The 15,682-nt window shown below is 42.7% G+C and overlaps 2 pseudogenes; both read right to left on the bottom strand.

The window, feature by feature from the left end:
- Positions 1–5,129: 5,129 nt before the first annotated feature.
- Positions 5,130–7,586, bottom strand: LOC139540653 (myosin-6-like; annotated as a pseudogene).
- Positions 7,587–7,605: 19 nt separating this feature from the next.
- On the bottom strand, positions 7,606–14,371 carry LOC139540649 (myosin-7-like; annotated as a pseudogene).
- Positions 14,372–15,682: the final 1,311 nt, after the last annotated feature.

Here is a 15,682-nt window from a genome sequence, read left to right as displayed (position 1 = left end):
CTGGAGAAGATCTGTAGGGAGGAGTGGGCCAAAATCCCTGCTGCAGTGTGTGCAAACCTAGTCAAGAACTACAGGAAACGTATGATCTCTGTAATTGCAAACAAAGGTTTCTGTACCAAATATTAAGTTCTGCTTTTCTGATGTATCAAATACTTATGTCATGCAATAAAATGCAAATTAATTACTTAAAAATCATACAATGTGATTTTCTGGATTTTTGTTTTAGATTCCGTCTCTCATAGTTGAAGTGTACCTATGATAAAAATTACAGACCTCTACATGCTTTGTAAGTAGGAAAACCTGCAAAATCGGCAGTGTATCAAATACTTGTTCTCCCCACTGTAAGTATTTTTACTTCGATACTTTACACCACTGGTTACAGTATGAATTCAAAATAAGTTGAATTGATTTATTGAAAATGAAATATCTTATTTAAATACAGTACCAGTCAAAAGTTCAGACATACCTACTCATTCAAGGATTTTTCTTTATTTATACTATTTTCTACATTGTAGAATAATAGTGAAGACATTAAAACTATGAAATAACACATTTGGAATCATGTAGTAACCAAAAAAATATGTTTTACATTTTATATTCTTCTAAGTAACCACCCTTTGCCACATATGCTGAGCACGTTTTGGCTGCTTTTCCTTCACTCTGCAGTCCAACTCATCCCAAACCATCTCAATTAGGTTGAGGTTGGGTGAAGGTGGAGAACAGGTCATCTTATGCAGCACTCCATCACTCTCCTTCTTGGTCAAATAACCCTTACACAGTCTGGAGGTGTGTTGGGTCATTGTTCTGTTGAAAAACAAATTATAGTCCTACTAAGTGCAAACCAGATGGGATGGCGTATCGCTGCAGAATGCTGTTGTAGCCATGCTGGTTAACTGTGCCTTGAATTCTAAAAAATCACCAACAGTGTCACCAGCAAAGCACCCCAACACACCTCCTTGCTTCACGGTGGGAACCACACATGCAGAGATAATCTGTTCACCTACTCTGTCTCACCAAGACAGGGCGGTTGGAACCAAAAATCTCAAATTTGGACACATCAGACCGAAGGACAGACTTCCACCGGTCTAATGTCCACTGCGCGTGTTTCTTGGCCCAAGCAAGTCTCTTCTTCTTATTGGTGTCCTTAAGTAGTGGTTTCTTTGCAGCAATTCAACCATGAAGGCCTGATTCACGCAGTCTCCTCTGAACAGTTGATGTTTAGATGTGTCTGTTACCTGAAGTCTGTGAAGCATTTATTTGGGCTGCAATTTCTGAGGCTGGTAACTCTAATGAACTTATCCTCTGCAGCAGAGGTAACTCTGGGTCTTCCTTTCCTGTGGCGGTCATCATGAGAGCCAGTTTCATCATAGCGCTTGATTGCTCGAGGTAGAGTTCCTTATGATAAGCTGTAGACCACACTATCTATATTATTCGTAGCCGTCTATTTACCACCACAGACCGATGCTGGCGCTAAGACCACACTCAACCAACTCTAAGGCCATAAGCAAACAAGATAATGCTCATCCAGAAGCGGTGCTTCTAGTGGCCGGGGACTTTAATGCAGGCAAACTTAAATCAGTTTTACAACATCTTTACCAGCATGTCACATGTGCAACCAGAGGAAAAAAACTCTAGACCACCTTTACTCCACACACAGAGATGCATACAAAGCTCTCCCCGCCCTCCATTTGGCAAATCTGACCATAATTCTATCCTCCTGATTCCTGCTTAGAAGTAAAAACTCAAGCAGGAAGTACCAGGGACTCGCTCAATACGGAAGTGGTCAGATGACGCGGACGCTACGCTACAGGACTGTTTAGCTAGCACAGACTGAAATATGTTCCGGGATTCATCCAATGGCATTGAGGAGTATACCATCTCAATCATCGGCTTCATCAATAAGTGCTGTAGAACCTTTTGAGGATCTCAGGACCCATGACAAATCTTTTTAGTTTCCTGAGGGGGAAAAGGTTTTGTCGTGCCCTCTTCACGACTGTCTTGGTGTGTTTGGACCATGATAGTTCATTGGTGATGTGGACACCAAGGAACTTGAAGCTCTCAACCTGCTCCACTACAGCCCCGTCGAGGAGAATGGGGACGTGCTCGGTCCTCCTTTTCCTGTAGTCCACAATCATCTCCTTAGTCTTGGTTACGTTGAGGGATAGGTTGTTATTCTGGCACCACCCGGCCAGGTCTCTGACCTCCCTATAGGCTGTCTCGTCATTGTCGGTGATCAGGCCTACCACTGTTGTCGTCTGCAAACTTAATGATGGTGTTGGAGTCGTGCCTGGCCATGCAGTCGTGGGTGAACAGGGAGTGCAGAAGGGACTAAACACGCACCCCTGGGGAGCTCCAGTATTGAGGATCAGCATGGCAGATGTGTTGCTACCTACCCTCACCACCTGGGGGCGGCCCATCAGGAAGTCCAGGATCCAGTTGCAGAGGGAGGTGTTTAGTCCCAGGATCCTTAGCTTAGTGATGAGCTTTGAGGGTACTATGGTTTTGAACACTGAGCTGTAATCAATGAATAGCATTCTCACATAAGTGTCCCTTTTGTCCAGGTGGGAAAGGGCAGTGTGGAGTGCAATAGAGATTGCATCATCTGTGGATCTGTTTGTGCGGTATGCAAATTGGAGTGGGTCTAGGGTTTCTGGGATAATGGTGTTGATGTGAGCCATTAACAACCTTTCGAAGCACTTCATGGCTACGGACGTGAGTGCTACGGGTCTGTAGTCATTTAGGCAGGTTGCCTTTGTGTTCTTGGGCACAGGGACTATGATGGTCTGCTTGAAACATGTTGGTATTTGTCGTGGAAAATTGCGAGATTATGTTATAGTGCTTGTAAAATTAAATTATAATCTTTGTATTGCATTAGAATGGTTGTTTTATTCGACAGAATAGAATCTGTCGACTATTGTGTGTTCAGTGTTCCACTGAGGATGGGCCTCTATGAGATAGCACTGACAGAGGAGATTTACGATGTCTTTGGCCAATAAAGCCTAAAGAGCATTCCAGATAGTGAGGTTATGTTTTTGTACTATGAAGTACCAGGAACGCGATTAGAACCTCGTCTTAGAGACCAAACTGAACGATAATTTATAGCTAATGCTATCTGGCTATGGGATACTCCTTTCTCAAGTAAAAGGCCCTTTGTGAAGAGTTCCTATTATCTGTGGTTTGTCATGCCGACTAGGGGGATGTATTTTGGCTATAAAAGATCTTAGTATTCTTTTATAGGCACTCAGAATTCATTATAGACACTGAATTGATCTGAGAGTCAAAGGGCTATAGTAAAGCTCACATTATTAAAGATGAAGTTTAAGTATAACTCTGACTGGTGTGTGGTTTCTAACTCTCCTCATTTGATAATACAGGAAATTGCCACGACATATTACAGACTCAATGAGGGACATGTTGAAAATGTCAGTGAAGACACCTGCCAGTTGGTCAGCACATGCCCGGAGCACACGTCCTGGTAATCCGTCTGGCTTCGCAGCCTTGTGTATGTTGACCTGTTTAAAGGTCTTACTCACGTCGGCTACGGAGAGCGTGATCACACAGTCATCTGGAACAGCTGATGGTCTTGTCGTGTCTTTGGCTATGCCGGATTAAGTAAGTGAGTGAACTCTGAGTGAGCAGAGTTTCTCAATGCAAACCGTTCTCTCATTTAAGAAGCTACAATTACATTTAATCTTTTCACAAATAGTTTCATATTTAAACATTTAAATTGCACAACAATTCCATGTGAATCTGATAACTAGAATGTGTCAACTTTCCAAGATACAGTTTATGTCATCCTGTCATTAGTAGTAATGTCTCAGACAACAACTGATCTGAGATCATATTCATTAAGTACCAACACATATTTTCAACTGGTTGGATTACCGAAATATGGTTCCGTTTCCCACCTTTTGATGTTACCAGACTCTGTTACAAAGGCTTTACAAGAGTCAACTCTAAAGTAGAGAGAGAGAAAAGGGGAAAGGTATTTATGGGGGTCATAAACCTCCCCCAACAGGCCAATGTCATGACACTCATGCATGCCTCAGTGTTACTTGCCTCGAAGCGAGCATAGAAGTGATTTAGCTCGTCTGGTAGGCTCGTGTCACTGGGCAGCTCGCGGCTGTGCTTCTCTTTGTAGTCTGTAATAGTTTGCCAGCCCTGCCACATAAGACGAGTGTCGGAGCCGGTGTAGTATGATTCAATCTTAGCCCTGTATTGACGCTTTGCCTGTTTGATGGTTCATCGCAGGGCATAGCAGGATTTCTTTTAAGCTTCCGGGTTAGAGTCCCACACCTTGAAAGCGGCAGCTCTACCCTTTAGTTCAGTGCGAATGTTGCCTGTAATCCATGGCTTCTGGTTGGGGTATGTACATACAGTCACTGTGGGGACGACATCCTCGATGCACTTATTGATAAAGTCAGTGACTGATGTGGTGTACTCCTCAATGCCATCGGAAGAATCCCGGAACATGTTCCATTCTGTGATAGCAAAACAGTCCTGTAGTTCAGCATCTGCTTCATCTGACCACTTTTTTATAGACCGAGTCACCGGTGCTTCCTGCTTTAATTTTTGCAGGAATCAGGAGGATAGAGTTGTGGTCGGATTTACCAAATGGAGGGCGAGGGAGAGCTTTGTACGCGTCTCTGTGTGTGGAGTACAGGTGATCTAGAATTTTTTCCCCCCCTCTGGTTGCACATTTAACATGTTGATGGAAATTTGGTAGAACTGATTTAAGTTTGCCTGCATTAAAGTCTCCGGCCACTAGGAGCGCCACCTCTGGGTGAGTGGTTTCCTGTTTGCTTATTTCCGTATACATCTGTCTGAGTGCGGTCTTAGTGCCAGCATCTGTCTGTGGTGGTAAATAAACAGTATAGCTGAAAACTCTAGGCAAGTGGTGTGGCCTGCAATTTATCACTATATACTCTACTTCAGGCAAGCAAAATCTAGAGACTTCCTTAGATTTCGTGCACCAGCTGTTGTTTACAAATATGCACAGTATATGTTGTTTACAAATATGCACAAATATGCACAGTCTAGGGGGGATGGTAATGGGACCCGTAACACAACTCATGCAAATTATAGTAGTGAAAACGTAACAGTGAGAACAAATAACACAGACAACTTAATTACCGTCAAACACTAAATGTTTATTTATAAACACACGGTAAATGGGGGGGGGAGCAGGAAAAGGGGCTGAGCGGGACCCAAGGAATGAAAGAATAATAATTCAAAAACACCCCTAAGCTAGACTAGCCTACTTCACAAACAGCTAACTAACCAAAAATACAGGGGGTGGTCCGCCCAGTTCTAACTAGTCTTTTTAACAATGTTTAACTACGGGTAGTGTAGCCCAAGGGCGACTTGTCTGGTTACCCCCTTTTCCCACCATCAAACAAACACTCAAACACCATAACCAAAACAATACTCACAGGTGGGGACAAAGTGACATGTAGATGCAAAACACACAAGCGATCTACAGACAGAAGGCATGTTACAAAGAGATTGAGCTGGGGAGAAAACAACTGACAGGGGTTTTAAACCAAGGGAAAGGGACTGTGATTGGGTAAGGGAAAAGGAGCAGGTGTCTTCCGATTAGCGACTGATTGATGACTGATTGGGGAATGATTATTGTCACCTGTGAGTAGGGGAGAAGGAGAGAAAAGAAATACACACAGGATACACACAGAACACTTGTATCCGTAACAGGGCCTCACCACAGTCGGCCTGAGCGCGGGCTCTCTGGGCGTTAGTGTCATTGTTCTACTTCTGGTGCTCCTCCACCTTGTCCTTGTCCTCGCTTATCTGGTTCTCATACTGTTACAATAATTTTGTTCTCAGTTGTTCATAATACCCAATTGAATTAATTACTCAGCCTGAAATCCAGAATTTGTAAGAAACTGGTTGAAATGAATCAGGCGGAGGTCCAGCTACAATTGTCAGGAATGTTTATTTAGAGAGCTCTGCTTATCATTTCCGGTACATTGGTCTATATACCTCACATTTCATCATAAACGTCACTCCTCCTCTCAGATACAATGGCAACATAGTTCACAAGTCTTCTTCTCATACATGGTCTGCCACCTGTTATACAATCTACTACAAGCCCAAGGTCTCTCCCCTCCCTGGGTGGGGAGACTTCCATCCATCCCTGTTATCAGTTTCACAGTGGTCACAAGTTGCCTGGTTCCTCTCTAGGTTTCTTCCTAGGTTTTGGCCTTACTAGGGAGTTTTTCCTAGCCACTGTGCTTCTACACCTGCATTGCTTGCTGTTTGGGGTTTTAGGCTGGGTTTCTGTACAGCACTTCGAGATATTAGCTGATGTACGAAGGGCTATATAAAATAAAAAATCAACTTGATTGATTGATTGTCTGCCACAGTTCCTTGCCTACTAACAGTCCCTCTTTCTTATGGACAAACATTCTTCATCAGACAGGATATAATTCTGTTAGTTATAATTCTACGTTAAATGTATACATTTAGTCATTATTCATAAAATTCCCATAACACATACAGATGACACATCTTCTCAGCATCAGCCTGGAAATACAAGTGGGATCAGCTGCAGAACCAGCCCACATATACTTGACATACTTCTGAACAGGTGTGCGTATGCTCATCTCTCTACCTTGCTCTTGGAGAGCTGTTCCACGTTGGATGCCAGATCGTCCGCCTCCATCTTGGCATCACCCAGCTGCTTCTCCACCTTGGCACAGGATGCCCGGTCAGACTCCAGCTCCTCGATACGAACCTGGGAGAAGACATGGGCATAGACAAAGAGATCAATGGATATTTTCAGTTTGTGATCTATGATCTTTGTAATCTATTGAGAAATGTAATAGTATTATATTCATGAGAAATTGCTGTTAGTATTTCTAGACCCGATTTTACATTCATACCTGTTATTCCTTGATCTTTTTCTGGAGCTGAATGGTCAAGGCTTGTTCATCTTCAATCTTGGTGGTGATCTGGTTAATCTCAAAGTCTTTCCTGATTCGAAAGAAGAGTAGATTACATTCATATTTTTTAATTGATCATTGACCAGAGAACTGATCAGTCTTCAATCAAGTAGATTGTTCTCACTTGGTCAGCTTCTATTCAAGTTGCTGCTTCTCATTCTGCAGGTCCATGACAGACTCCGTGGATAGCTTCAGGTCCCCCTCCAGCTTGCACTTGACCCATTCCAGGTCCATGCGCACCTTCTTCTCTTGCTCCAAACAACCTTCCTACTGTTTTAGGGAAGATTATGGGGAATGTCAAAGTTTAGGTGGCTGGAAAAAAAATTTAACGAAGAAATCCAATAACAGGCAATACGATGTGGCATTGTATCAAAACAAAAATTACCTTTTTGAAACATGGTCAGGTACTTCCTGTCAGAGTTGTGAATGTGTGCCTGAGTGAGTGCAGGGCCATGGTCAGGCAGGGTGTCGGGGGTGGCAGGGTGAATGGGTGGTCGCTGTGGTATGATTGCATTTCAGACGTGACTCTGTGCTCATTGCCTCTCAAACGTGAGCGCCTATGTGTTTATTTAGAAACTAAAGCCCTCTGTTAGACGGCAGGCTATAATCCTCTGTCACCCACCACATATCCCTTCTATGTGCTCACTTAGAACTGCAGGCGCCTGGAACAAAAGCGGCTAGGGGCCACGGGGCAGGCGGGGGTACTTTTAGGGTGGGCCCGAGCAGCTGCTACTTGACACATGTCGCCACCTGGCTCTAAGGACACCATCAGCATTGTTTAATTTAGGGAGAGCAGAGAGGGGTGGGGAGGAATGTGTGTGAGCGAGGGGGGAATGGGTTCAATATTAACATGGGGGCCACACACTTGCAAGGCAACCATACATGGACAAGCACACGCCTCACACACACTTCTAACACTCCTGACAACACTCCTGCACTCCAAAGAGATAATACAGTACCTCCCCAATATTCTAGGACAACTGACTTCATTTAGGTACTTTACTAGAGCACTTGACATTATCAAATCAAATTAAGCCATGATCTGTTACCTTCTGGCCATCCCATTCTGGAGCTCTATCCTCAGCTGACAGCCTGGAGCAGCGTGAGGACCTTGGCTAGACGCTCATCCTTCATCTCCTCCAGCTGCCCCAGCAGACCTGCCTTAAATGTGTTAAATAACACCTAGAGAAGGAGAACCCCATCCAGACCCAGTCAGGAAGATCACATACTGTGCCTTGCAAAAGTATTCATCCCCCTTGGCGTTTTTCTATTTTGTTGTATTACAACCTGTAATTTAAATGGATTTTTATTTGGATTTCATGTAATGGACATACACAAAATAGTCCAAATTGGTGAAGTGAAATTAAGAAAATTACTTGTTTCAAAAAGAAAATAATGGAAAAGTGGTGCGTGCATATGTATTCACCCCTTTGCTATTAAGCCCCTAAATAAGAGCTGGTGCAAACAATTACCATCAGAAGTCACATAATTATTTAGATTGTACACAGGTGGACTTTATTTAAGTATCACGGTCTCAGTATATATACACCTGTTCTGAAAGATTCCCGGTCTGCAACACCACTAAGCAAGGGGTACCACCAAACAAGTAGCACCATGAAGACCAAGGAGCTCTCTAAACAGGTCAGGGACAAAATTGTGGAGAAGTACAGATCAGGGTTAAAAAAAATATCAGAAACTTTGAACATCCCACGGAGCAACATTTAAATCCATTATTAAAAGATGGAAAGAAAATGCCAAGAGAGGGCCAGCCACCAAAACTCACGGACCAGGCAAGGAGGGCATTAATCAGAGAGGAAACAAAAAGACCAAAGATAACCCTGAAGGCGCTGCAAAGCAGAGATTAGAGTATCTGTCCATAGGACCACTTTAAGCTGTACACTCCACAGAGCTGGGATTTATGGAAGAGTGGCCAGAAAAAAATAAGCAAACACCTTTGGTGTTCGCAAAAAGGCAATGTGGGAGACTCCCCAAACATATGGAAGAAGGTACTCTGGTCAGAGGAGACTAAAATGTAGCTTTTAGGCCATCAAGGAAAACACTGTCTGGCGCAAACCCAACACCTCTCATCACCCCAAGAACACCATCCCCACAGTGAAGCATGGTGGTGGCAGCATCATGCTGTGGGGATGTTTTTCATAAGCAGGGACTGGGATACTGGTCACAATTGAAGGAATGATGGATGGCGCTAAATACAGGGAAATTCTTGAGGGAAACATATTTGAGTCTTCCAGAGATTTGAGACTGGGATGGAGGTTCACCTTCCAACAGGACAATGACCCTAAGCATACTGTTAAAGCAACACTTGAGTGGTTTAAGGGGAAACATTTAAATGACTTGGAATGGCCTAGTCAAAGCCCAGACCTCAATCCAATTGAGAATCTGTGGTATGACTTAAATATTGCTGTACACCAGCGGAACCCATCCAACTTCAAGGAGCTGAAGCAGTTTTGCCTTGAAGAATGGGCAAAAATCCCATTGGCTAGATGTGCCAAGCTTATAGAGACATACCCCAAGAGACTTGCAGCTGTAATTGCTACAAAAGGTGCCTCTACAAAGTATTGACTTTGGGGGGCTGAATAGTTATGCACGCTCAAGTTCTGTTTTGTGTTATTTCTTGTTTTTTTTTCACAAAATATTTTGCATCTTCAAAGTGGTAGTCATGTTGTGTAAGTCAAATGATACAAACCCCCACAAAAAATATATTTTATTTCCAGGTTGTAAGGCAACAAAATAGGAAAAATGACAAGGGGGGAATACTTTAGCAAGCCACTATACAACTTCATTTGCCTATAGATCCAATGTGTGTTTATGTGATTAATTGACCAAACACACATGTAAAGCCTCAGCCTTCTACCTTAGTGTGTCCAAACTTGTACTGGTTGTGGTCGACCTCGAGGGACCCGAGCAGTTTCTCTGTTGCTTTCCTGCTGTCCACAAACGCATCATCAGGGATGGCATGTGGGTTCAGGATGCGATAGCTGTGAGTAAAAAGAAAACATTGTATATGATTTATTCCAATTTTATTTTTATATGTGTGTTGTGGGAATGAAAGTGTGTCATCACACTCACCACTGTTTGAACTCTGCATAGATTATGTGGTTTGGAAATCTCTTCCTGCAGTTCCTGACACCCTCCAGCAACCCGTTCCAGCGAAGCTGGTGCAGCTTCAAGAAGGCATCCATGATCACTGCAGAGGACCGGGGGAGAGGGGGTTATCAATCAGAGAGAAAACGCTCTCTGGAGCACTTACAGTAAATAACATATGTTCCTACGATTTCCTAGGCACTCAGAATTCATTGGATCTCAGTTGAATGCTGTACCTGGAGTCTTGGTCTCGTTGGGGATAAGGCTAAGGACAAAGTGAGTGCAGCAGAGGTTAGTCATCAGCTTGTTCAGATTCTTATTCAGAGCGACATAAAGTAAGTGCATTTATCTATGTCACGCCCTGATCTGTTTCACCTGTCCTTGTGCTTGTCTCCACCCCCTCCAGGTGTCGCCCATCTTCCCCACTTATCCCCTGGGTAGTTCGTCTTGTCTTGTTTGTTCAAGCCTACCAGCGTTTTGTCTCAGCTCCTGTTTTTCCCCAGTCTCTTTTTCTCGTCCTCCTGGTTTTTGACCCTTGCCTGTCCTGACCCTGTACCCGCACACCTGACCACTGCCTCTCTGACCCTGAGCCTGCCTGCCGTCCTATACCTTTGCTCCACCTCTGGATTACCGACCTCTGCCTGACCTGAGCCTGCCTGTCGTCTTGTACCTTGGCCTCTACTCTGGATTATCAACCCCTGCCTGCCTTGACCTGTCGTTTGCTTGCCCCTGCACTTGGGTCTTACCTTGATTCCTGATAATCTAGGTGAGACAACCACATATCACAGTCAAATATACAGGATACAAACATTCCATTTCAGCTAAACAATGGATATATAGCGTTTTGCAAAAAACACATTTTCATACACATCTAAAATCTATTAATTAAAAGTCTGAGAATAAGAATATTTTACAAACACATGAAGGTACCCATAAGCAATACTTTCTGATGAATAAACACAAATGAGAAAAATGTGTGGATATAGTGTTTTCAAAATAAACTAGTCAATATCTAAGTTCTTGCTGCAGTTAATGAAAATATGCTCTCCTTCAGTTGTTGTGCACAGCTGAAGCTCTTCCATTGACTTCAAGGAGGAAACAGTATGTGATGCATATGAGAGTGGAGCCAGCAGAGACTTAAAGTGATGTTCATGTGATAATTTCCCTAAACATCACTACAAGTCTTAACTGTCTCCTTCTCAGCACTGGATAGATTATCTCTCAATGTAGAATCAGCTTCACTGCCTAACTAGCTATGTCCTTTCTGCTTGTTTATTAAACTGTAATACTTGTATAGTTTCACTGTCTACTAGATAAAGTATAAACTAGCATGATTGCATTATATTAGCTATATGATATACTTTGCGAGCAACTTACCAACAGACAAAGTTGTCCCTCTCACCTTATGTAGCTGTGACACACTGGGACGAGGCATCCTTCTTCCTCTTCTCCTTGCCTCCAGTCATTTGGTCTGAGTCAGAGCCAACATAGTTCTTATAGAGGCAGGCCAGCAGCTTGTTGGAGGGCTTCTGGAAGCACAACACCACCGTCTTATTCAACAGGTCATTGTTTTATCCAAGCAGCCAATGATGTTGTACGGTACCTGGAGTGTCAGGATGAAGTCAACCATTAACGTCTTAATAGTTTCTGTTTTCATATGGAGCACAAGATAATTACTATGCACCCTAAATCGAAAATAGGAGGACACATGGTTTTCTGGTATAGAAATGAGATACTCGGGGTACCACAAAATCCTGCTCTGCTTTTACTGAATATCACTGATATTGATGGATTGGGAAGCTCATGTGGCTAAAAGTTGCTCTAACTACTACCAAAAGAGTCATATTGAGAGTTGTGGGTGAAAAATGAAACCTATACTGTTTGTCTGCATTGATTGCTGCTTGGGGTTTTAGGCTGGGATTCTGTATAAGCATTTTGACATCTGCTGATGTTAAAATGGCTTTATAAATACATTTGATTGCTTTGTACCAATTGTATTGTTAAGAAACAATAAACTTCAATTGAAAAAAATATTATTACTTCGCTAAGACATGTCATTATGAAAGTTATATCAAATAACACTATCTAAAGTAATACAATAGTATACCATTGTTACATACTTACCACTTCAGCGTGGTGCATCATCTCATAGTGTGCCTCGTACTTGCGCTTCTTATCAGGTTGTGGCTTCTGGAAGTTAGCTGACTTTCCAATATGGTTGTCGTATAACTTGGCTTTAAAGCTGTTGTCTGTCGCCTTGGGGAACAAATTCAATAAATTTTTATTGGTCACATACACATGGTTAGCAGATGTTATTGTGAGTGTAGCGAAACGCTTGTGCTTCTAGTTCCGACAGTGCAGCAATATCTAACAAGTGATCTAACAATTGCACAACAACTACCTAATACACACAAATCTAAGTAAAGGAATGGAATAAGAATATATACATATAAATATATGGATGAGCAATGACCGAGTGGCATAGGCAAGATGCAATAGATGGTATAAAATACAGCATATACATATGAGATGAGTAATGCAAGATATGTAAACATTCAAGTGGAATTATTAAAGTGACTAGTGATCCATTTATTAAAGTAGCTAATGATTTGTATGTAGGCAGCAGCCTCACTGTGTTAGTGATGGCTGTTTAACAGTCTGATGGCCTTGAGATAGAAGCTATTTTTCAGTCTCTCAGTCCCAGCTTTGATGCCCTTGTACTGACCTCGCCTTCTGGATGGTAGCGGGGTGAACAGGCAGTGGCTCGGGTGGTTGTTGTCCTTGATGATCTTTTTGGCCTTCCTGTGACATGCACTCATCTTCAAGGATGGACATGATCCCACATGGGCTGGAGAAACAAGGCTCAACTTAACATACAGTACAGATAGTGAATCTGAGATGCATCATGCAATCAAACACATTACAATACATAAAACAAATCCTGCAAACAGATACAGGTTCTTATCATAAAACATATCAGCAAGCAAACACATCCTTAGGTTCAATACCTCATCTGAGGTGGGATGTCAGTGCAATGTTTTTGAGAAGTGGTTGTTCCCCATACATTCTCTATGAGGTCAATGCCAGCCTGTAGGTTGAGCCCGAAGTCCATGAAGGTCCACTCAATGCCCTCCTGTTTGTACTCCTCCTGCTCCAGGATGAACATGTGGTGGTTGAAATACTGTTGCAGATTCCCATTGGGGAAGTTGATGCACAGCTGCTTAAAGCTGTTGAGCTGAAATGAAAGGGACATGGGTTCAGAATAAGCATATTTTTGTATATATATTTTTTATTTAACCTTTATTTAACTAGGCAAGTCAGCTAAGAACAAATTATTATGTACAATGACGGCCTACATATAGAGTGGAATAAAATCCTTGGATTTTAAGAATGCATAAAGCACTTCAGATTTTAGTCTTGTGATATGAAGCTTAAAAATTATGTAAACATTAACAGACCACACCCAAATGACGAACCGTCTGTTTTCTGCTAACTAGCAGTGAAAGATCCAGGTAGAAAGATGTTTGTTTGTGAATTGCCTCAAAAGATATCACCCTGTGAAAACTGTGGCGTGGATAGACCTACATCAAAGATCAAAGCCAGCTATTTCCAGCACTCCTATGAAGAACTGGCAAGGCAGGGATGTGTACAAGGTCTTGTTAATGCGTCCCACCAGCCATGTCAACATGCGACTATAAGTGGCTTTGGCTAGAGCTTCAACGGAATAGTTAACCTACAGCACCCAACCATATACAGTTGAAGTCAGAAGTTTACATACACTTAGGTTGGAGTCACTAATACTCGTTTTTCAACCACTCCACAAATTTCTTGTTAACAAACTATAGTTTTGGCAAGTCGGTTAGGACATCTACTTTGTGCATGACACAAGTAATTTTTCCAACAATTGTTACAAGACAGATTATTTCACTTATAATTCACTGTATCACAATTCTAGTGAGTCAGAAGTTTACATATACTTAGTTGACTGTGCCTTTAAACAGCTTGGAAAATTCCAGAAAATTATGTCATGGCTTTAGAAGCTTCTGATAGGCTAATTTACATAATTTGAGTCAATTGCAGGTGTACCTGTGGATGTATTTCAAGGCCTACCTTCAAACTCAGTGCCTCTTTGCTTGCCATCATGGGAAAATCAAAACAAATCAGCCAAGACCTCATAAAAATAATTGTAGACCTCCACAAGTCTGGTTCATCCTTGGGAGCAATTTCCAAACGCCTGAAGGTACCCCGTTTATCTGTACAAAGAATAGTACGCAAGTATAAATACCATGGGACCTCACAGCCGTCATCCCGCTCAGGAAGGAGACGCGTTCTGTCTCCTGGAGATGAACGTACTTTGGTGCGAAAAGTGCAAATCAATCCCAGAACATCAGCAAAGGACCTTGTGAAGATGCTGGAGGAAACAGGTACAAAAGTATCTATATCCACAGTAAAACGAGTCCTATATCGTCATAACCTGAAAGGCCGCTCAGCAAGGAAGAAGCCACTGCTCCAGAACCGCCATAAAAAAGCCAGACTACGGTTTGCAACTGCACATGGGGACAAAGTTTGTACTTTTTGGAGAAATGTCCTCTGGTCTGATGAAACAAAAATAGAACTGTTTGGCCATAATGACCATTGTTATGTTTGGAGGAAAAAGGGGGAGGCTTGCAAGCCGAAGAACACCATCCCAACCGTGAAGCACGGGGGTGGCAGCGCTTTGCTGCAGGAGGGACTGGTGCACTTCACAAAATAGATGGCATCATGAGGAAGTAAAATTATGTGGATATATTGAAGCAACATCTCAAGACATCAGTCAGGAAGTTAAAGCTTGGTCGCAAATGGGTCTACCAAATGGACAATGACCCCAAGCATACTTCCAAAGTTATGTATGTAAACTTCTGACTTCAACTGTATATATATTTTGGCAGACCAGGGGGTTTGGTCAAGACGTTTTACACAGATCAGACACGGACAGAGTATGATTAGCTCGGTTTCAAGGGTGTTTATTAAATAATAAATCAGAAGAAAAGGATAGGTCTCCCCCATGAGAGCCTCTCCGGGATACCGTCTTCTGGGCTCCGGTTCTTGCTGTATCCTGTTTTGCACACAAACTCCCTCGGGCACCGTCTCCAACTACACAGAAGTCACCTTACTTCCCCCAGTCCTCCCTGTATGCTGCCCTTCTGGCAGCTTTATGGGCCTTGCACAGCTGGTGAGCATTCCGCACTTGATTACTCACCACCTCCCAATCAGCCCCAATTAGTCCTGTCCGGAGAGCCCGTCAAGACCTGGCACGTCCAGTAGATGGAGCCACCGCCTCGTGATGTATACTCCATCTGTTACCAGGCCTCGACGAGTCTTCCCCTGGTGGCTGACCTGCTGTACGCCACTATATATATATATATAATTTTTATGTTACATCTCAAGATGTGAAAACAGGAGTTTTTTTGGTACTCGTTTTTGGTTCAGAGAGAACATTCTGGTATTTTTTCTTTGACTGCAGTTTAAGGCGTAATTTTCTTGATTTGTGCATTTTTTTAACCTGTTTTATACACACTCTTCCTTACTTACCAATACTTTTCCCACACTCCTATAGCGGAGAATCTGGTGCTGGCAAA

Source organism: Salvelinus alpinus, chromosome 2, assembly GCF_045679555.1.
Source record: "Salvelinus alpinus chromosome 2, SLU_Salpinus.1, whole genome shotgun sequence".
Classification (NCBI taxonomy): domain Eukaryota; kingdom Metazoa; phylum Chordata; class Actinopteri; order Salmoniformes; family Salmonidae; genus Salvelinus; species Salvelinus alpinus.
The sequence above is the reverse complement of the archived record's forward strand: the minus strand, read 5'-3'. Positions and strand labels throughout refer to the sequence as shown.